The 21,179-nt window shown below is 44.0% G+C and overlaps 1 long non-coding RNA gene across 1 annotated transcript; it reads left to right on the forward strand.

Annotated features, from left to right (window-relative positions):
• The first annotated feature begins 1,605 nt into the window (after positions 1-1,605).
• LOC106097158 (uncharacterized) lies at positions 1,606-5,342 on the forward strand. The gene is made up of 2 exons (XR_001223482.3): positions 1,606-4,285; positions 4,864-5,342. It is a non-coding gene; the product is annotated as an uncharacterized LOC106097158 (long non-coding RNA).
• Positions 5,343-21,179: the final 15,837 nt, after the last annotated feature.

A 21,179-nucleotide genomic window follows, 5' to 3' on the forward strand; every position in this document is an offset into this window, starting at 1 on the left:
GGAAGTGAAGCCTTAAATGAACTGCTTTAAAATGCATTTCTTTTTTATGGCCAGCAGGGGGCAGTGGGCTCAGCAAACTCGTTTCTGGTGAGTTTATTGCCTCAATCGTGCATTTCAAGCCTTTTTTAGTTGAACGTGATGCTTATTTAGTAAATTATGGGGGTGAGGCAGGAATGCTTAGCAGCCAAAGTCTTGTCAGTGACAGGTTGTTGGCCAGTGAGTGTGAAAAGCACAGAGCCTGTGAATAGCTGCCTTTCTGATTCAGTGCTTCATTCATTTCGAAATTATTTTTAATCTCAGTGAAAATTTTCCTGGTTGTAAAGATGAAACAATAAATTCATTAGTAGCTCTCACAGACTGTGTTTGTTGACAGCGTCCGGGTCAGCTCTGTTTGGGCGGCGAGCTTATGTCATTTATTTCTGAGGTATGAAAGGTGTGTTTCACCTGAGACCTTTACCTGTTCCTGCCTTTTGAGCCAGTGTTAGCAAAGTGCTGACTCTTCTTCTGCCCAAGCAACAGAAAAAAATCTTATTCACATTTCCTCAGAAGTGAGAAAGTAAGACAGTACAAATACTTCATTACTGTACTTCAGTAGAATATCCAGGTACTTTACTTGACTGTGCTTACTTTGCTAAACAAATATCTGTACTCTCTCCTCTTTTCTCATTCATCTACAATGCGGGCAGCAACAAACAGAGCCTGTGCTTCTACTAAAGTGAAGAATATGATGCGTACTTTTCCACCGCTGCAGTTCCTTCACCATCACTGCACCACCGAGGGGCAGCAGAGAGCTTCTGGTGGCTCACACTCAGCCCTGTGCCTGTTTCTTACATCCACATACATCCCATGTAAACATTCTCTACACATGCACGTCACTTTAAATGACTCTTCTAAATAAATTTGCATTTAATAGGAAAGTTAAAAAACCCACTGAGCTGTCGAGAGCTGGATAAGAGATGGAAGGATGGGTTGAAATTCGCTCTGACTGAAATGTAACTGAATATTTATTTAAGAGAAGTCAGCATAAAAAGCTCGTTATGCAGACAGAAGATCCCGACATATTCAAACAGACTGCATTTACTGCAGCCGCCTCGCCGTGGAGACATGAAAGAGAGCCGAGGGAGTCGGGGGCGAACGTAGATGAACTCGCCGTGAACTCTCTCATCTTTCCACCGCCTTCTGAGCGAACGACAGAACTCAGGGAGGGAGGAAGAGGAGGTCTGAGGTGCCCACGTTTGATCTCTTTACATTGTGGCTCATTGATTCAGCTCCACCACAGAAAACGTGTGGCTGTGTTTCTTATTTTGTGATTTAACAGGTGGAACATAAAAGATCAACATAAGACGCTGCTGAGATAAAGTGCGGCAGTCTCACGGGCGCCTTACGATTCAGTTCAGTTTTATTTACACAGCGCCAAATCACAACAACAGTCGCCTCAAGGTGCTTTATATTGTAAGGTAGACCCTACAATAATACATAGAGAGAAAAACCCAACAATCATATGACCCCCTATGAGCAAGCACTTTGGCGACAGTGGGAAGGAAAAACTCCCTTTTAACAGGAAGAAACCTCCGGCAGAACCAGGCTCAGGGAGGGGCGGGGCCATCTGCCGTGACCGGTTGGGGTGAGAGAAGGAAGACAGTGAGAACCTGTAAAATCACACACTCATATCACAGATGAAGAGCTCAGCAATGTCATTTCTGCTTCTTCTTCCTTCTGCTTCATATGTTTCACGTATCAGATAATAGTGTTCATGCCAGCTGACACAGTTTATTAAATCTTGTGAAGACAGTCTTTTAAAAACAATCTCAGCTCTCATTAATGACTCCTGATGATGATCTATTAAAATAATTATCTTGTCTTCAGAGCTGTTCACTCGCACATTTAGGAAGCAGGAATGCACTGAGTCATGTTCTCTTTGTACCGGCGTGATCATCAGGATCAGGATGATTTCCTGTTTTATGGCACTCTGAGAGTTCTCAGTCAGAAATTCACCTAAATGATCTGCAGTCGTGCAGCTCGAGCCGCCAGCAGCAGGCTGTAATGGCTGCTGTTGACGGCGGTACTGGCATGCTCGAGCTCTGAATTGGATTCATCCGCAAACACAAAGTGACGGATGGCGTTCCGCAGGGCTCTGTGCCGGGAAATGTACTACAGAGACATCCTGCCTCAGAGTGATGCTAGAAGTGAATTAACCTTGAATAATCAGGCCCAATCTTATCTCAATCACCCCAGAGCACTTCACTCTCACGCTGCAGTTTGGATTCAGAAACTGCTTCATATTTCCTTCTTAAAGCTCAGCTGATCTCCTCTATGATTGCTCTGATTGTGTTTTTCTTCCCCGCTGTCGACAAGTGCTGTTCAACAGGGAATTGGTGGCTTGATATCAGGTCTTGACCTTAGTAGTAAACGTGCTCTGAGAAGATTTGATTATGATGTGTCGCTAAATGAATAAAACTGGATTAAGCTTGACGTGGACAGAATTTTAAAGTGCAAAAAGGAAACGAGCTTTTAGCTTTCCTATTTGTGAAAAAAGAATAACAGTGCTTTGCATTCATTATGAGCTGTTATTTCACTGTTTTTATAACAGAAAAAATACAAATGTTCGTTGTATAATGTGTGTGTGTGGTGACTTGAAATTCCTCACCAGTTAAAAAGGCAAAGCTGTTAAAAGCACCCCTGTTTTGTTCCAGGTACATGTAAAATAACTGTATCTAAACTTCTACAGAAAGCCGTGTTAAATATTTGGGAGCCTTTGTAAACCTAGCTAACTCGCTACGTGCTTGTCTTCCTGCCACCTAACAGACAGTCAAACATATGGAGGAAGGAAGGAAGGCTTACCCCGACTCTGTGTTTCTGTCTGTCATGCAGTCTGATCACAGAGCAGAAGGAGAGCGGTGGCCAACTGTAATGTGGATTAAGGTCCTGAAAGAGTGTGTGCCACTCGCCAAGGCCCCGCTGTTCCAGCATGACGAGCTTAAAGTCAAAGCCCTGCAGCCAAACTATATCTGTTTGAGCAGAAGGTTCATCCTTTCAAACCTCCCATCTTCCTAAATTAGGGTGATGAGTGAGGTGCCGGCTCAGCGATTAATGCCACCTAATCTCATTAAACACCTTAAAGCCAACAGTGAATATTATCATTTCCCAGCACATTTGTGTTTCTTTTTCTTTTTGCCATGTATGTAGCAGGATCTGATGAAAGGGAAGGGTAGCGTTTGTTTTCAGCTCAACCACAGAAACACAATCCTCTTGCAGCACTGTTGATATCTTTTTTTCCCAAATAGCCAGAAAAGTCAGCTCATAATGCACCGCATTATTCTGCAGCTCAGAATCCCCAAATATACAGTCTGCTTTATTCTGCAAAAACACTTGATTCAGTTTTCTGATTGCAGTATCGGCAGATCACTAACTTTAAGTCTTCTGCTGCTAGTTCGACTGTTACACAGCAAACGCTTTGCTGTGTCAAGCCTCCTGCGCACTTTTGGGTCATCCTTCAGGACCAATAAAAAGAAGCCAAGACCTGCAGTTCCTCTGACGGCCAGCAGAGGCAGCAGTGAGTCAGTCCCCATAGACTCCCATGTTAAAATAAACATGTTTACAGACTGATACACAAACTGATTGGCCTCTGTAGATAATTACCTCCTTCATAACACCTGTACGGGGGAGGATAGCTCATGTGGTTTTTATAATTAACCTGGATTAAAATTTGTATTATTAGTGGGTGTGGCCTCTGTGACTGACAGGTGAAGCCCTGAACTGGACCTCTGTACCGTGTTTGTGCTGTTTGACCCTTTTGGAGCATTTTTAATGACATCATGTGACCAATGATATGGCTGCTGTGTGGTCACTGTACTAACTGACTGTCCAAGAAGGCGGAGCTCCAGTTTTGGTGCTTTACCTGGATCTTCGTTACAGTGTAACTGCTTATGAAACTGTTACACGTTAAAATAAAACCTCTTTCCTGTTTTCCTAATACACTGCTGCTAAATCTAATATGTTCATGGCTGCTGACGTCTGACGGTAACGATTTCTTTCTGGAGTGTTTTTGTGTGTTTTCAGGCACATGCAGCACTCGAGTGACCCCCCAGCAGTGACCCCCCCCTCCTGCCCTCATGTGCATTCTGCTTCTCCTTCAAAGTCTCATCGAGCCGCTGTCCATCCTCCCTCCCACCTCCTCCTGATCCTCTCCGCTCTTAGTCAGACACTTGACCCTGTTACCCACATCAGGATAATCGTGCACATTGGTCTCTGTTATTCTTCACCCCCCCCCACAAACCAGATGACGGTGAGTCTTCAACACACAAACATAAAAAGGCATAAAGAATCCCATGTGTTTGAATGGGACTCCCCAGTGATTTTACTAATTTGAACCATTTGCTGATAGTCTCCGGTTTCTGTGTGTGTGTGTGTGTGTGTGTGTGTGTGTGTGTGTGTGTGTGTGCGTGTGTGTTATGTAGCAGTGTACAATTAGTTTCTAACAGCTGCCAAAGAAAAGTTGGGCAGCACGTTGCTCATCATGCATCCTGTGATTCTGGCCAAAATTAGAAGCGGCTGTCGAGTATATTCCTGCATATTCAGGAAAAATTAATTAGCAGATGCTGGACGAACGAACAGCAACTTTAACCAAAGTCATAAATCTGCACGGTGAAATAATGATCCCTGATACAGCATTAATTAAATGAAGAATTCATCAGTTTTATGCATAAACGATTTACCAGTGTGGGTCTGTAATTCCACAGCCTGCAAAGAGCTGCTGTTTCTCCAAGGGAACTCAGTGTCTGATCTACTTTAAGGGCTAATGTCGTTTTGATTTCAGCCATTCTTTGCAGTATTTACTGATCACAATTTATGTTTGTGTTTCAGCTACTCAACAAGGGACAGCTTAAGGTCTCAGAAAGACTTTTAAAGACGCCGATTGAACAGAGACATGAGGAAAAAAGGCATGGAGCTCATGAAATCCTGGATGGAAATCAGTGGAAGAAGGCCGTGATGCCAGACATGGCGATCGTCCCGACCTTCCTGCCAGTCGTGTTTTTGTACAGTTTCACAGCTGTTTGAGCTGCGGCGGGTATATCCGTTCATCATCGCAGAAAACGTTCTTACCGGATCCGTAACGTGAAGCAGCATGATGCTTGTTCAGGGCTGTGGTGGGAGCGATATTTTGATATATTTATGCACACCTGGGACGGGCTCCAGCTCCCCCCGTGACCCTGAATTAGATAAGTGGAAAAAAATGTCTCCTTTTTCCTTTCAGGGCAAAAGCTGGAACACTCTAGTCTATAGATGAGAAATGAGGTTTCACAGTTGATGAAATAATTAATAATAAACTCTTTTTGAGGTGAGCAGCATTTTTGGAGTTGAGCCTTTTTGCACTCATTAGTTGTCTCCGCCCTCTTCCTGTGCAGGACAAATTTCAGTTAAATGTAGGCAGTAGCGGTTTTTGATATGGGCGACACGGGCGGTTGCCCGGGGCGGCATCGTGGTGGGGGGGCGGCATCACGGGCATCGGCAAAAAAAAATAAAAAATTGCTCGTACTCATGCTGCCCCGACGTCATGCCAGCGCATATTGGGAATGGCATAGGCACCGATCGGTGTTCTGCTGCCCATTTGCTGGGAGTAAGGGCGCCCTCCGTTTGCGAGGTGCGCCTGCTGCTTGCGGCACAGGGAGGAGAGGGCGGGGCGGCGGGGGATTCTCTGGCTGGCTGGAGCAGCATCTAATAACCAACTCGCAAAATAAGACAAAATAAAAACAAACCAACAAACACGAAAACACCGGACATCATGATACAGACTTATAATCTGCACCGATGTTTTTTCGAAATTCTATACACGAAAAGTGAGCGCGAGAGCCCTCGGTGCACCTGCGCGCTGCTGAAGTCAAAGTAAACTTTATTGTCATCTCCGCTACAGACAGTCCAGTATATAGAGAGACGAGACGACGAGGCTCCAGTTACAGCAGTGCAAGTAAACAAACAATAAATATAAGAAGAGTAAGAAAGTAAATATAGACTTTGAGACTAGGGGAAAAGGGATCAATAACAATTTAAATTTATAATTTATAGTTTGATGATTTAAAGTCTCACACACAACCCGTCGAAAGGGGAGGGGCCTGCTGCTTCCAAATAGAGCACATTTCATTCATAATGTTGTAAATCCAAGCCCATTATGTATTCATGATCTGAATCCTGGGTTGTGTGAAATCCCAGAAATAAGGGGGGGGGCAGAGGGAATGTTCGCCCAGGGCGCCAAACAGGCTAGGACCGCCACTGAATGTAGGCGATTGTTTGGGTTTGATGCCACACGTGAAAGGTCCTTTTTGGTGGAATATCACCAGGAAAGATTCAGCGTGTTCATGGATTCTGTTGTATTCCTCAAAGAGAGCCTGTGTGCGAGTGTGTGAGTTTTTACACCTCACAGTGAAAATGAAGCTGATTTTATTTTATTTTGAAAAGGGACCGCTAATTCATTAAAAAAATACTATAACTTGTGCACGTTACCAGACTGTCCCATAGCACATACAGGCCACATATTTATTTCAAATTCGATTGCTAATAAATACATCAAGGACAAAAAAGGCTGAAGTTTCTTCCACGCCTGTTCTCTCTTTTGTTTCACTCATATTTCAGCTGCTCGTCTGCACAGTAACAGTTTTGGGGTTTCATACCTTTTTTTTGAGCAATATCTGACAATATTAGCAATTTTTATTTTGATTATTATGACACACACATGCTGTATACTGTTCACTTCACACCACCCTGATTCTAACAGCAAAGACAAAAAGAAGTATTTCTCAGAATACCAGGTGATATTCTGTGTGCTGATTTCCATCATATCCAACAAAATCTGCAAAGTTTGTGACTTTTGGTGATTTATAACTTTCCCTGATGATTATGGTGTTAGACAGACAGTGACCTTCTTATGGCTGCGTTAAACCCAGTCCTGCAAAACCAGTGAAAATGTTAGAAAACAGGAAGAACAACGCTGTGTCCACATAAAGAGGAACATGTGGTCACCCTCGTGGCTGACGAATGTCTGAGTTGGACTTTAAAATTTGATCAATGAATGCGTTTATGTGGGTGAAGATCAATCGGTTGTATGGATTGTAAACAATAGCAGTAATGTACATTAAAAATAAGAGGTTACATTAGTACATGCGGTATCTGTGTACGTGCAGTAACTGTGTACGTGCAGTGCGTACTCTCTGCTTGAGCAGGTAGGTGTGGCAGATTTGTGTGCAGGCCTGTGGTCATGATAATGTGTTTATGGTTGTTATTGGTGTTGTGAACCACTTGTCTTGACCACTAGGGGGGGCTGTAACACTGGCTGCCGCCCTGTTATGAAACCTTTGTGTTCCTCTTTGTCTGACTGCAGCACTGCTGCAATGAAGACAGACAAGGGTGGGGACCCTCTCCCACTCTCACTGCTCTGTGTCTTCTGTGTGTGTGTGGTTGTGTGTGTGTGTGTGTGTTTTGTCTTACTGCAGCAGTCCTGTGCCGTAGACTTCTCTGGGGCGGGGTCTCTCTTCCTCTCTGTTTTCTCTCACTTCACTTCTGTTATTATCATGACGTTTATTGACTTGATGGGAAACTGCATGTGTTGCAGGACATGGACTCCTCTACACACACACGCTCACACACACACACACTCACACACACACGCACACACACTGCGGTGCATAGATGTAAAATCATGAATGAAAGACGGACGTGCTCAGAGGCTCTGAAATGCATTCGCAGGATCATCTGAGTCCAACTCTGAGCAGCGTTCTTATTATTTATGTCATGTCTGGCTCGTCTGATTGCTCTCTGGCAGCGAGATTAAACAGATATCTGATGCTGATCATGAATGAGAGACACACACAGACTCAGAGTCGCAGGAATGAAGCACACACCCCAGAGAGGAGGAACAAAGCCAGACAGGTGGGGTTCAAACATGCAGGACTTGAATCCTTATCAGAAATGCCGGCAAGGATGAGTACGGCAGCATTTCCTCCCCCGGCGGCGTTTATTCAGATCATCCTGACGGTGCTCTCCTCCGTCTTCGCTCTGACCTCCTTAAACCTCCTGCTCTTCTTGGCTGCACCGTGCATGTAGCTGCGATGTACAGTGCAGCACTGACAACATAGAGCCATCCACACGCTGAAGCAGTGAGTTGACGGAGGAAGAGGTGGAGGAAGACGGAGCAGTGTAGGTAGGTAAACACTGCAGCACCCCAGGGCCCGCTCTGTCAGGGCGGGTTAGAGAGCAGATCTATTAGCAGGAGCTGATTCGACAGCTCTGCTAATTGCTGCTCATTATCTTCCTACATTCGCCACAGTAACTTCAGTGTGTGCAGAGACTGGATCCTCTAGGCCACATAGGATGGGGGGAACGGGTAAAGGTGCCCGTGGGAGCGCTTGGAATGAGAGGGAGAAGGTGATAGTTTGGTTATTGACTGCCAGCTACCCCCACCAGAAATACTGCCTGTCTTGTTGTTGGTGCTTGGCTAACATGATTAGCTAAAAGGGAGCTTGAAAAACTAAATCCTCCCAACAACAAAGGAAAATCCGGGTGCAGAAAAGGCAGGAAAGATATTTTATTTTTGCATTTTCATCCTTCAGTTTGTTGCCACTTCTTCGCACAGCCTCCTTCTCCAGCTATTCCAGGGTGCACCAGTGTCCCGGCTCTGCTTGAAGTGAAACGTACATAATAATAATAATAATAATAATAATAAGTTATAAGCTTTAAGTTGCTCCAAAATGAGATGAAAGCTCGCGGTTCAGGAGATTGTGGAGATTATTTAAAGTTTAACTCTTTTCATTTCCTCCATTTGCTGAGGTGAAGCTCAGCAGACAGCAAGCAGCAACAGCCGCCTGTATCTCCAGTCAAAGAGGCCACGCCCCTAATAATGCTTATATAATTTAGGCCTATACAATTACAGTTTAATACAATTTAAACAGGTTAGTTATAAAAACATTTTCCCCGGTACAGTTTGTATCATGGTGAAATTATCTAGAGAGCAAACAGTTTGTGTATCAGGCTGTAAACATGTTTATTTCTGCTGTAAAGCTTTAACATGGGAGTCTATGGGGACTGACTCACTGCTGCCTCTGCTGGACATCAGAGGAACTGCAGCTTGTAACACTCAAGTTTGAGCTCTTTTATTTTATTTTTTTTAGCCATCGAGATTAAATTTGTTTAATACACAAATTCTTCTTACACACAACCTTTCGGCATTGAGTCCACAGGAAGCTCTGTAAATATGGTGGTCTGTGCTCCACGAGTACGTTCTCTGTCACAAAGTCAAAGTGACAAAGACGTAGATTAGCAGGTAGAGAAACACCAACAAACAGGAGGCGACTCAAAGCAGAATCCGATCAACGCGCTCGACTCTGTAACGTGCTGGTAGGGCGGGCCTCCTCCCGAGCTTCAGCTGTCCGGCTTGTTTGTCGTAGCTGACGTGAATTAGCTTAATTGGAAACTAGAAGCCTGTTGAAGATGTAAAGGTGCAATAACAGCTGGACGTCTTAATTACTCAGCATTGATTAAACATCAGCATCACAGACAGTCTGTCTCTGTCACTCTCACCGGATGAACAGCAGGCAGAACAAAGCACTTCATCTGAGTGGATTTCATTATTCAAAAGTTATTGACATTTCATTAATTGGAAACTGGTCATTAAACAGCCGAGTTACTCGATCAACTCATTAAGGTAAACTTTCAGCAGCAGGTAATTCATTTTAAATATAAGGAATAGCAGTTTGGTGAACTGACATTTACTCAACTTGATAAATAAAGTGAACACAAAATAAACCCACCCAGCAGTAAATTACATTTTCAAACTTAATGTTTTAATGTGATGGAGTTACTTGTAGTGCAACAGTCGTCTGCAGTTGGTACGTGTGTACTGACAAAAAATGGAATAAGGACTTAATTCATCCCAGAAGATCAATAAAAAATATTCATAACACGCTAAAAAAAAGTAAAATAACTTCATCATATTAAATACAATGTGACAATTTATCTGACAAAAAGCATAAAAAAGATTATGTAAAAGTCTGAATATAACACAATAAACATCAAAAATAAGTTAATAAAGAAAAATAAAAACTGAATGAAAAGCAGTTTTAAATGTTGGCAGATTCTCTGAAGCTCTAAAACTCCGTGATGTTTCTGCTGTACCTGGCTTTTATGGGCTGAAATAATAAAGCAGATTCTACTACAGCTCCTGTGTTCAGCCAAACCACTGACCAGGTGAAGTCAGTATCATTATGTCATCACAGTGCTACCTGCCGGGCAGCGAGAGAACAGTCGGTACTGGAAGCTGAGGCTCTGGCTGGTCCGAACATCTGCAGAACAGCCAGACTTGGGTCCTACTGGCATGCAGTGTTGGTCAAGTTACTTGAAAAAAGTAATCAGTTACTAATTACTGATTACTCCCCCCCCCCCAAAGTAATCCTGTTACTTTACTGATTACTTATTTTCAAAAGTAATTAATTACTTAGTTACTTTTTAAAAACACAATTTACAACCTGAATAGGTAATAAAGCGATAGATCTTTCAGCCCAATTCTACTTTTTCTGCATAATCCATCATACAAAATGTAATCAAATGGAAAAGTCTCTTTTTAAAACTTGTTTTATTAGTTTTAATCTTTTAACTTTATGCATCAAGCAAAAACTTAATTATACGCAACATTCTCTGACTGGAAGAAATTTGTTTGACATTTAAACCTATTTTCTGCACATTCCAGCACATAAAATAAAATATGTTTTTGTGTTTACACTCACTCTTTCAAATAGATGCAAGTAAAACACAGCAGAAAATAAATAAAATCAAAGACTAGCGGTCCTGTTGCTCTATTTTCACCTGTAAAGCAGGAGTGGGGTAGGCGGAGGTTTACCCTGGTGCAGGTGTGCTGCAGCGGTCAGTGGAAGAATCCGCCAGTTTCTCGTAGCGCACTCGGTGCTTGCTTGGAAGTTTAGGGTTTTTTTCGCTGTTAAAAGAAGTTTTCTTCCCACGCACAGTGGACACTAATGTTTTTGTCACTTTTTATGGAATCAAACTCAAAGTAAGGTCAGTACTTCCACGCTTTAAACGCTGCACGCTCATACTCTCTCCCGCACTTGATATATTATCCATTGTTGATCTGCACACAGCTGTTGCCACGAACGTCGCACTCGCTTACGTCACTGTCATGAGACATTCTCGCAAAAAATCACGGTTTTAGTAACGCAGTAACGCAGCGTTCCTACGTGAAAGTAACGGTAATCTAATTACTGTTTTGCAATAGTAATCCCTTACATTACTCGTTACTTGAAAAAAGTAATCAGATTACAGTAACGCGTTACTGCCCATCTCTGCTGGCATGTGGCGTTTGCAGCTACCAAAAGATCTTCTGGGACAACCAGTGACCCGGCGACATGGACACGGACGCTGCAAGGAGCTAAGACTGACTCAGCAGATCTGATCCTGTGGGTGGACTCCTGTAGAACAAACCTGCGGGCTCACGGTCACACAGAGCATCGGTGTTTGCTGTGTTTGGAGCCTATGCCAGCCCCCGCCTACCTCAGAAAACTCTGCCAAGGCTCTACATAAGTCTCTGACCAATCGAAGAAGGCGACCTGGTCGGATGAAACTTGTTACCTATTTTTTTTACGGCCGGGTGTTTCTGCGTGGTTTTCCTTGGGTAGAGACAGCACGATGCACTATAGGAAGAAGATGAGCCAAGGGGGGGTTGGTAAGCTTCATTCATTTTATTCCACCTATCCGGGGCCCGGTTGTGTGGGCAGACCTCCCTCTCCCAGTCCCTTCCTCCAGCTTATCCAGGTGTTCCCAGGCCAGTCGAGAGACATAATTCAGCGTATCTAAGATCTGCCCTGCCCTACAGTAGGAGATTCCTGGAACACCTCACCCAGGACACGTTCTTGTCAGACCCCAACACCACCTCAACTGGCTCAGCTTTACTTTCAACCCCTCTGGAATGACTGAAGTCCTCACCCTAATTGTCCCTCTGTGAACCACCTTAATGTGGCAGAGGGTTTGTCTGCCCCAGTGATCCCAGGGGCCATGTTGTTGTGGGGCTTTTGCGCCCTGGTAGAGTCTCCCAAGGTGTATTAGTCCTGGGTGAAGGGCCACATGAAGAGCAATTCGAAGGACAACATTTAGGAGGAATAAACCATGAGTACAGGGATAGGCCCCACCCTGGAGCCAGGCCAGGGGGCTGCAGGAGTAGTCTGCAGGGTGTCAGGCCTCGCTCAAGACCAGAAGCCCTGGCAGTCTGATCGAGGCTGTCTATTCATTTTTGTGTTACTTCAATACGTACCACCTACATGGTCTACATGGCTGAAGACCGCATCTGTCATGGCGGTGGTATTCCCTGATCACCTCTACATCAGGAGCTACAGGTGTTCAATTATTCCAAAACATAATGTTAGAGGTTTTGAGGTGAAACATCAGCTCTGCGAACTCAAAAAACTGAATATCACACGACACCTCAGAGGTGTGTGGAGTCCGTGGCTCGACGGGTCACAGCGGGACCTAACATTGGACAGGAAGCTGTCTGAACTGTTCCCCTACAATAATACAGTAATGGTTTAATGCCATTCACACTGAACCATAAATGTAAATACAATAATAAAAGGTTCATTCACTGATCAGATAGATTTACAGCATGTCAAACACGCTTCACGCAGTCACTTGTGCACGTCTGGCACATATTTCCTGATCATTGCAACACTTTCTTTAACAGATGTTGTTCCTTAAACCTTTGCAACTATCTCAGTGTCATAAATTATGGGATTTACTTTAAAGCCGTGTGATGAAACCACACGCGGTCAGCCGATTCTGCTCCCTGCTGGATCGAGCTCATCACTGCAGCTTACACTGAAATCTTTGACCTGTCTACACGTCGACTACAGAATGGACTATTCATCGGGCCGTCCGCCTCAGGCTAGCTTTATGTAAGCGTGTCCTCCCCACACCATCCACAGTAACACAAACCAGTCTTTGTGCCCTGCATCCTGTAGTCCTGACACAGCAAATTAAAACCTGAACCCGCACACACACACACACACACACACACACACTGAAACAGCAACATGGGCTGGATGTTGGCAAATTATCAGGAACGGCACCCTGTCTTTAACTTTGAAAGCAGATCCCGGTCTGACCTGCATTCCAGCCGCAGTCAGAACAGTGAACTCATGCAGGGGCTGCGGTGGGAGTGGAGGGGTCTGGGCTTGATCTAAGACACAGGAACCGCGAGCTGGGAGAGCCAGCACGGCAGGGTTTGGCACCGGCTAACTAGGTGGCCTCCTGGGGCATCACTAGCTTGAAAAGGGAGAAGAAAGATTTTGTCATTGCTCTGGATATGAAGTTAAACTGGTGTCTACGGAGCCTAATTGACCCACAGTTTCACGTAACCTCACTGTGATCACTCACTGTGCACTTTTGTTTTGACAAATATCACAGCTTCATCTTCTCTTGCTGGTTAGAAGAGCGTCTGCTGAGGTCACTCTGGGCTTTGTGTGGCCTGAATTTTGAGCACAGAGAACCATCAACACCGACATCTGTGGATGAACACAAACTACGATGGCAGCGTCATTTTGAGTGACATCTTCCTGAGCTGTTGTTAAATGACAGCAAACATTTACCTGTAAGAAACCTCTAAGAGTACAGAATAAAATATCTGATTTCTATCTAGGAAACGAGCATTATCCATGAAAGTGGTATTAACTGAATCACACGGAGGTGTGGGCCTGCTGATGTAAAGCATTTTCACTGCGGTGTCATTAAACCAAGCCAAGTCTCGTCCTCGGTCATTTAACCATGGCCGAAGCCCAGACAGGCGTCTGTGTGTGTGTCGAGTCTCTCTGTGCTCCACTTCCTGTTACCTGACTCGTCGTGGTTTACCCTCACACCTGAGTCCCTGCTGGTGCGTTCGGATCCTTTCCGTCTGCGTTTAAGTAAATGCTGATGTGGGCTGAACCTTTCCTGCTGCTGCTGCTTTATATCTAAATGTTTCCACAGCAGGGGGAAGAAAATGTGTTTGTCACAGAGTTTTAGGAGCTTCATTAACAGTTCATGAACATTTCGGTAACGTGCAGCAGAAAAACACCGCATGGTTTCAGTAATAACAGCATTTATTCAAGCTGGCTTCGACCGAGACCAGGAACCTGTACTGTGACGCAAGTGAGCAAAATTAAAACATAATTCAAAGTGTTCAGTAAATTTGAATAAGGTCAGTGAGTTCAATCAGCTTATTAAAGCTCAGAGAGCAATGCTGTTGTTTTAAAGTCACTGGCAGCCGGCGGGGAATAAAAGCAGGAGTAAAGTTGCTCTTAATAATAAATGTCTGTGTCCTTGTTTTGAAGCCTCAGGTGGAGTTTCTGGGCTGGCTCCTTCCTCCTGCTCCACCTGTTTGCAAACACCTGTTGGTGCTAACCCAGTTACCTCGTTACCTGCTCTGAGCCTGTTCACCTGTTGCTTGTAGAAACCTCCAGTGTTACTCACCAGTCAAAGGAATGACTTACCTGCTCATCCGCCCACCTGCTCCACCAATTTTCCAATTTCACACCGTAAACCTGTGTTTGTGTTTAAACCTCCACGATGACCAGAGTCTGTGTGGTGTGTGGAAAAAGTGTTACGGACTACGTTTCACGTTTCTACCAAAACGTCGCTGCGCCCGCCTGCTAGCGCCGCTAACGACCCACCTGTTGTGTTTTGTTCCTGTGGCGATGAAACAAACACAGATAAAAAACACGTCTTTTCCGCTGTGAGCTCTGCACATGTGAATAACTGTGCTCCGCTGTCAGCCTGGTCCAGATATTTAATCAAATGCTTGGCAGAGCTCTCCAGCAGTATCAGGAGACCACTGCAGGGAAGAACACTCTTAAAACAAATTGCATTAGCTTGGAAACTTGTGATTATTTGACTGCTTTTGTGACCACTTGTATTAATATGAATTGAAACTCCATTTTTAGACCGGTTACTACTCGAGCGACTTGATCTGCGGCCTGTGCTGAGGACGCCCAGGTGTTCTCGCTGGTTATTCACCTTCACCGTGCAGCCAGCAGAGACGTCCCAGTGGATATGTAAAGTGTGACAGATCGCTTTATTGATGGTCTTCGTGTGCTGCTGTCTTGTCTGCTGGTTAATGAGGCTGGCAGAGCCCCCACCTGACAGCGCTGCGCTGCTCTTAGTGCAGCGTGCTGCTGCAGAGGTGTCGGCCACTGACCCAAAACAAGCTCGAGGCAGGAAACAGAACTCTGCCTTCTTTAGAGGATTAATAAAGAAGATGAAATCAAACTGTCTTCAAGCAGATTGGAATAATATGCATTTGATTAATGGCCCAGCTGAGCCGCAGGGCTGTGATAAATGCCCTTCCTGTCTGTGTAGTCTCAGATGAAGTCTACCTGACAGCTGGTGGCTGGCAGTGGGGAAACTGGCTCTGACTCACCGAACAGAACGCCGCATTATTCTGCAAAACTCTGCTTTCTCAGCTATAAAACTGCCAGGAGTCCACGTTTCAGCCACTACACACTGCATCACTCACCCTGCACCGATCCGTCATCCTCTCGTTTCGTCTTACCTGACTTGACCCGTGGGAACGGGCCGAACAAAATCCCACAGAAGCAGAAGTGGGGATGTCGACCAGATGTTCATTTGACAAACCAAACGTGGTTTTCATCTGTGATGTTGTTTGAAAATAGTTCTGATCCATCCATTTATCCATTTAGCCTTTTCTATCACTCATCCACTCGGCCTGCAGTCTAAGCAGAGATGCTCAAACCTCCTCCAGCTCTTCTGGGAGATACAGAGGAGCTGGCCAAAAGATAAGATTTCTACAGCATGTCCAGAGATCTAAAGAATAAATCTCAGTTTTTATCGTTCCAAGTGAGAAAAGGCCGAACATTTCTGTTTTGTGATGCTCTTTTGGTTTCTAAATGGGTTTCTACCCAGAAAACAGCAAAAACATTGAATCTCGTTGGGAAACTCAAAATACTAAAACCCAAAGAACAAATCCTGATAACAAGATGTTCATATCTTATAGAGAAGAAGGGAAAAACCAATGAAGATGGACTGAAGTTATATCAGTGGACCAGACTGAACATTTGCAGTATGATATATGAAGCAGGTGAAGGTCCGCCATCCTTTTTTGTCTTTGACAGTCACTGCAATTCACAATGAAGGAAAAGATGATAATGTGACAGATGGTTCTCACAAAACAGAACCAGTTTTAGAACCAGAACCAGAAATAATCAGGCCCCATCTTATCTTAATGACCTTGTAGTACCATATCACCCTATTAGAGCACTTCGCTCTCACACTGCAGGCCTACTTGTTGTTCCTAGAGTATTTAAAAGTAGGATGGGAGGCAGAGCCTTCAGTTTTCAGGCCCCTCTTTTGTGGAACCAGCTTCCAGTTTGGATTCAGGAGACAGACACTATCTCTACTTTTAAGATTCAAACTTTCCTTTCTGCTAAAGCATATAGTTATTGCTGGACCAGGTGACCCTGAATCCTCCCTTAGTTATGCTGCAATAGGTGTAGGCTGCCGGGGATTCCCATGATGCACTGAGTGCTTCTTCTTCACTCACTATGTGTTAATAGACCTCTCTGCATCGAATCATACCTGTTATTAATCTCTGTCTCTCTTCCACAGCATGTCTTTATCCTGTCTTCCTTCTCTCACCCCAACCGGTCGCAGCAGATGGCCCCGCCCCTCCCTGAGCCTGGTTCTGCCGGAGGTTTCTTCCTGTTAAAAGGGAGTTTTTCCTTCCCACTGTCGCCAAAGTGCTTGCTCATAGGAGGTCATATGATTGTTGGGTTTTTCTCTGTATGTACTATTGTAGGGTCGACCTTATAGTATAAAGCACCCTGAGGTGCCTGTTGTTGTGATTTGGCGCTGTGTAAATAAAGTTGAATTTAAGATGGAGAAGAAACTGGACTCAAAAACAAAGTGGAACAAGCCGTACTGCTGTCGTCCTGGGTCTTTGATTTAAAGGTCTGTGCGTTGGGCTCCTGATTTTAATATTTTGGCATGTGAGTTATTAGCTCTCAGTGTTTAGTCTTGATATTCTTGATATTGTTGCGTGTTTTTCTGTCTGTGTTTAGTCTTGATGCTGTCTGGCCTTTTTCAGACACAGTCCCCGGTGTCCTTTTTGTCTTGTTGTCAAGTTTCCACCTGTGTTTGGTTTTATTTTGCTAGTCTTTTATCTCTAGTGCACTTTTGTTTCATTTCCTTGTCTAATTGCTTAGATTCTGTTCACCTGTGTCTCGTTTCTCCAGCTGTTCCCTCTCTCCCTAATTCTCTCATGTGTGTTTGTGTGTGACCAAACGAGATGGCATGCTCATGCTGTTCATCTGGTTCCTGAACATAATCTCAGCTGGTTCAGAGATCTCTTGTTTTGCTTTCAGAGAAGACAAAAAAAGCAAAGGTCAAAAGACGTTTTCTGGACAACTTGGTTCATGTCAGAACGTTTTACAGTTTCTCTGTATTTGAGTTTTTCTGAGATGTCAAACTGGTGAAAACAGAAACACTTCAGAACAAAACCAAACTGGATGGTTGAGCAAAAGTCCATCTTATTACATGCAGGGGTGTCAAACTCGTGGCCCGGGGACCACTTGCGGCCCACGTCACCCCTACTTACGTGAAGAAATATGATGCAATTTGAAGTGACTTTTTTATTAGGGAGGATTTGATTGTTGTTGAGTGCAATGTTAAAATAAGTTCTTTAAAAAGCACAAAGTGATTTAAAATGAAGGCAACATGAGCAGAGAGCACAAACATGCTGAGGGATTGGCTGTGTTAGTTCAGTGAGACAGTCAAAAACTAGTGTGTACACTCATGTCTGCATTTTTATTTTGTTAAATATGCAGGAGTGCTGCCACGTGTCTGACCAGTGTGTTTATTCGGTACTTTAACGAAAGGCTTCAGTTAGTCAAGAGTGAGGAAAAAATTGTGTTCACGTTTGCAGTTTTGTCTTGTTATGCAATATTTTAAATTTAAAAAGCAAACAAAACATTTTCGGAAATATTTGTGGCTGTTTTCTTGCTTGTTTGTTTGGTTTTTGGCACTACTTGAACACTGAAGCGGCCGTCACACGAGGCGACGCTGCCAGCAGTGGCCCACAGCTCATTCAAGTTTGAGATACCTGATTTAAAGGAACCGTCAAAGCCCTCAGGACGGCGCAGGAAGCATCTGAGATCATGTTTGGATGTTGGTGAGAGAAGTCACTGATTAAGGTTTCTTGCGGTACTGATGATGGAGATAAGAACCAACAGCTAAATGATAAAAGGCCCCTTGTTATGAAGGTGGAAATTATCTATAGATCAGGCTGTAGAAATGTTTATTTGTGCTGTAAAGTTGGACACATCGGTCTGTGGGGACTGGCTCACTGCTGGAGTCTCTGCTGGATATCAGAAGAACTGCAGGTTTTGGTACTGGCCTCATTTTGTCAGCCCTGGGAGTTTCCATCTTCATTAAATCTTAACTACTGTGGTGCAAATAAAGAGGCGCACCAGTCTTTGTGAAAGCGTGAGATGATTGAACCACAGCAGTCCGACGGCAGCACCTAACAGCACGTTTGTTGCTGGAGTAACATTTTGTCAGGTATTGTGAAACTTTGACGCTATGAGTCATTTTATCCCGATGAAAGCTTAAATATGTCTTAATACACAGATGTTAAATTCATTAGGAACAGTCCCGCTTTTAGCCAAAACCTTAAGTGACGACAGGCAGCGCCAGAGCCGGCAGTCACATGCGGCAGGTACAAACCAACGGGGGACGGATGAAGAGCTGAAAGCTCGAATGGACCACCCGGCTGGAAGCAGCCAACCTGATTGGTCTTTGTTTCTGTCGACTGGCTATCAGCTAAAGTGGGTGACTCATATTTTCTGCCTTCGGTGATGCAAAGCTTCATTTATGAACTGCACAGTCTGGATGAATTTTTCCATTGTTTATGTGCTGGAAGTCGCTGGCTAGACTTCACCTGGCAGGTTTCAAAACACACGCGCATATTAATTACAGGTCATGCATACGTTTCTCTTTTCCTTTCACTTAAGATTGACTTAAGCTTTCGTGCAAGTCACCGCACAGAGAAATGTGATTTTCCCTGAGAAAATAAAGCCTTAGATGCACAAAACGAGCTGCCACTTTGGCCGGTGGCATTCAAAATCTCACCGCAGACTGGCCCGACTATAAACACTGTCAGGTTCCCATTAATCTGTATACCTGCAGGTCAAAACATTAGGACCACTTAAACCACTGCATAAACAGCATGAAATATTCAACTGGATATTTTATGCTCCATAAATGCTTCACAATGTCTGACAGCAGAGCAGGATACAGAGCGGTGCCAAAACCTTCCCAAGAAGACAGAGCTCTCCATTCCAACCTTTTTCCTTCCCGTTCTTATCCCTGCAGTCATCGCGGGGTTGATCTCACCACGTGATGTCAGTTTATTCCAAACTTAGCAGCAGTTTTAGTCTGGAATAACTAATCATTTCGTGTCCTTAGTGACAACTGATGATGCTCACTGGAAAAGTTGTGCAGGAGTTGAGTTTCTTCTTAAATGTTTCTGCTGACAGGAAGCTAAATACAACTGAAAAACCTCTGAGCTGCAATTTTACAGCTTTGATTGAAAGCATGAATGTTTCAGCTCCAGCCGATTTAAAAGGAACGCTTTAGATTCAGAAAATATTCTCACAGCTCAAAGTGACACCGGCACAATGCCGCTTTGCCCCACCAACAGCTCAAACCTCTAAATCATCAGAGGTACTGAAAGGTAAAGCAGCAAAGTGGAAGCACAGAGCGGTGCTATTTTCACAGCTTTGTTTAATTTTAAAGCATTAAACTTTTGATTGGCGACCTCTTATTCAAAGACCAAAAGTCCCACTGCAGCGTGAGTCACGCAGAGTGACAGAGTCCAACCTGGAATAATCTCTGCCTGCAGACAACAAGTTCGAGGAGAAAACATCTTCTGAAACGTGCTGAACTTTTTAATCCGTCTGCTTGAGATGGTTGGGCAGCTGTCAGAGTAATAACCAACCATTGTCTCCTGGTTTTTTTAATACTGGAGTACAACATTACACACCTAACCAGGCTCTGGATTCTCCAAGCAGCATCCTCCAGGGAGGAAAAACTGCAGTTCCTCTGCACGGCCACTAGAGGCTGGCTCCAAAAGTGAGTCAGACACCCAACGTTTGGCCTCTGTGGACTTTAGTGGGTTTGGTTATAGTTTCAGCTATTCTACTGTGTTCTGTTTTCTTACCCCTCCCAGATTTTAAGTGTGTAATCCCAGCTACGGTGGCTCCTGTAGGACAGTTTTAGACAGCCAAGACAGATAGAATACTACATTATTATAATACTACTAGATTGTAGCCCATGACGACCACGGCCGGTAGACATGTTTCTACTACTGTTTGTGTAAAAAACAACAACATTTTTGTATGCCTTATAGTCTAACATATTTGAATAATGTCAACATTTAGCAATAAAATATTGATATGTGTCAATCAAACATTTTGTGGTATTTTTATATTACGTTGTTTTTTTTCATCTCAAAAACTCTGTCTGCTGCTCATCTGTGGTGAGTGTCCATCGTTTACCTCCGCTGTGAATATGCGTCCACGTCTCGATAGCCCAGAGGATTCTGTAAAACTTTATTAAAGGTTACTGTTGTGTACAAACCTGTTTTAATGAGTGAACATCTGAATTAGTCTGTCATTGATCAGAAATGTGTTTGTTTTTTTTCTATTCTATTCTATTCATACAGCTCACTAGCCTAGCTTACCAGCATTAGCTTCTGGCTAAATAAGCCACGATGGTCGCAGCTAAAAACACTGAGGCTTGAAAATCCAGAGTTCAGAAACCAACGGGTGATGTCAAGGTTCCTGTGTACATCTTTGTTATACAGTCTGTGGACCCCTTCAGTTAAAATTATGCTAAATAAAATCCCCAAACTGACAAGCTGAGCATTTTTCATCAGGACTTTATTGTAACAACGACGGCTGAGCAGACTGAGAGGTGATGGAAGCGTGGCCGGCCGGCCGGCCGGGCAGGCAGCAGAGCCTCGAGTCAGACTAAGGCTGCTGTGTTTTTCTTAGCACCTCCAGCAAATCCAGTTTTAAGTAGACCGATGGAGCTTTTTACTCAGCAGTCATGTTTTGTGTCATCACCTTTCACACTTCACACTG

Source organism: Oreochromis niloticus, linkage group LG1 (assembly GCF_001858045.2).
Source record: "Oreochromis niloticus isolate F11D_XX linkage group LG1, O_niloticus_UMD_NMBU, whole genome shotgun sequence".
NCBI lineage: Eukaryota > Metazoa > Chordata > Actinopteri > Cichliformes > Cichlidae > Oreochromis > Oreochromis niloticus.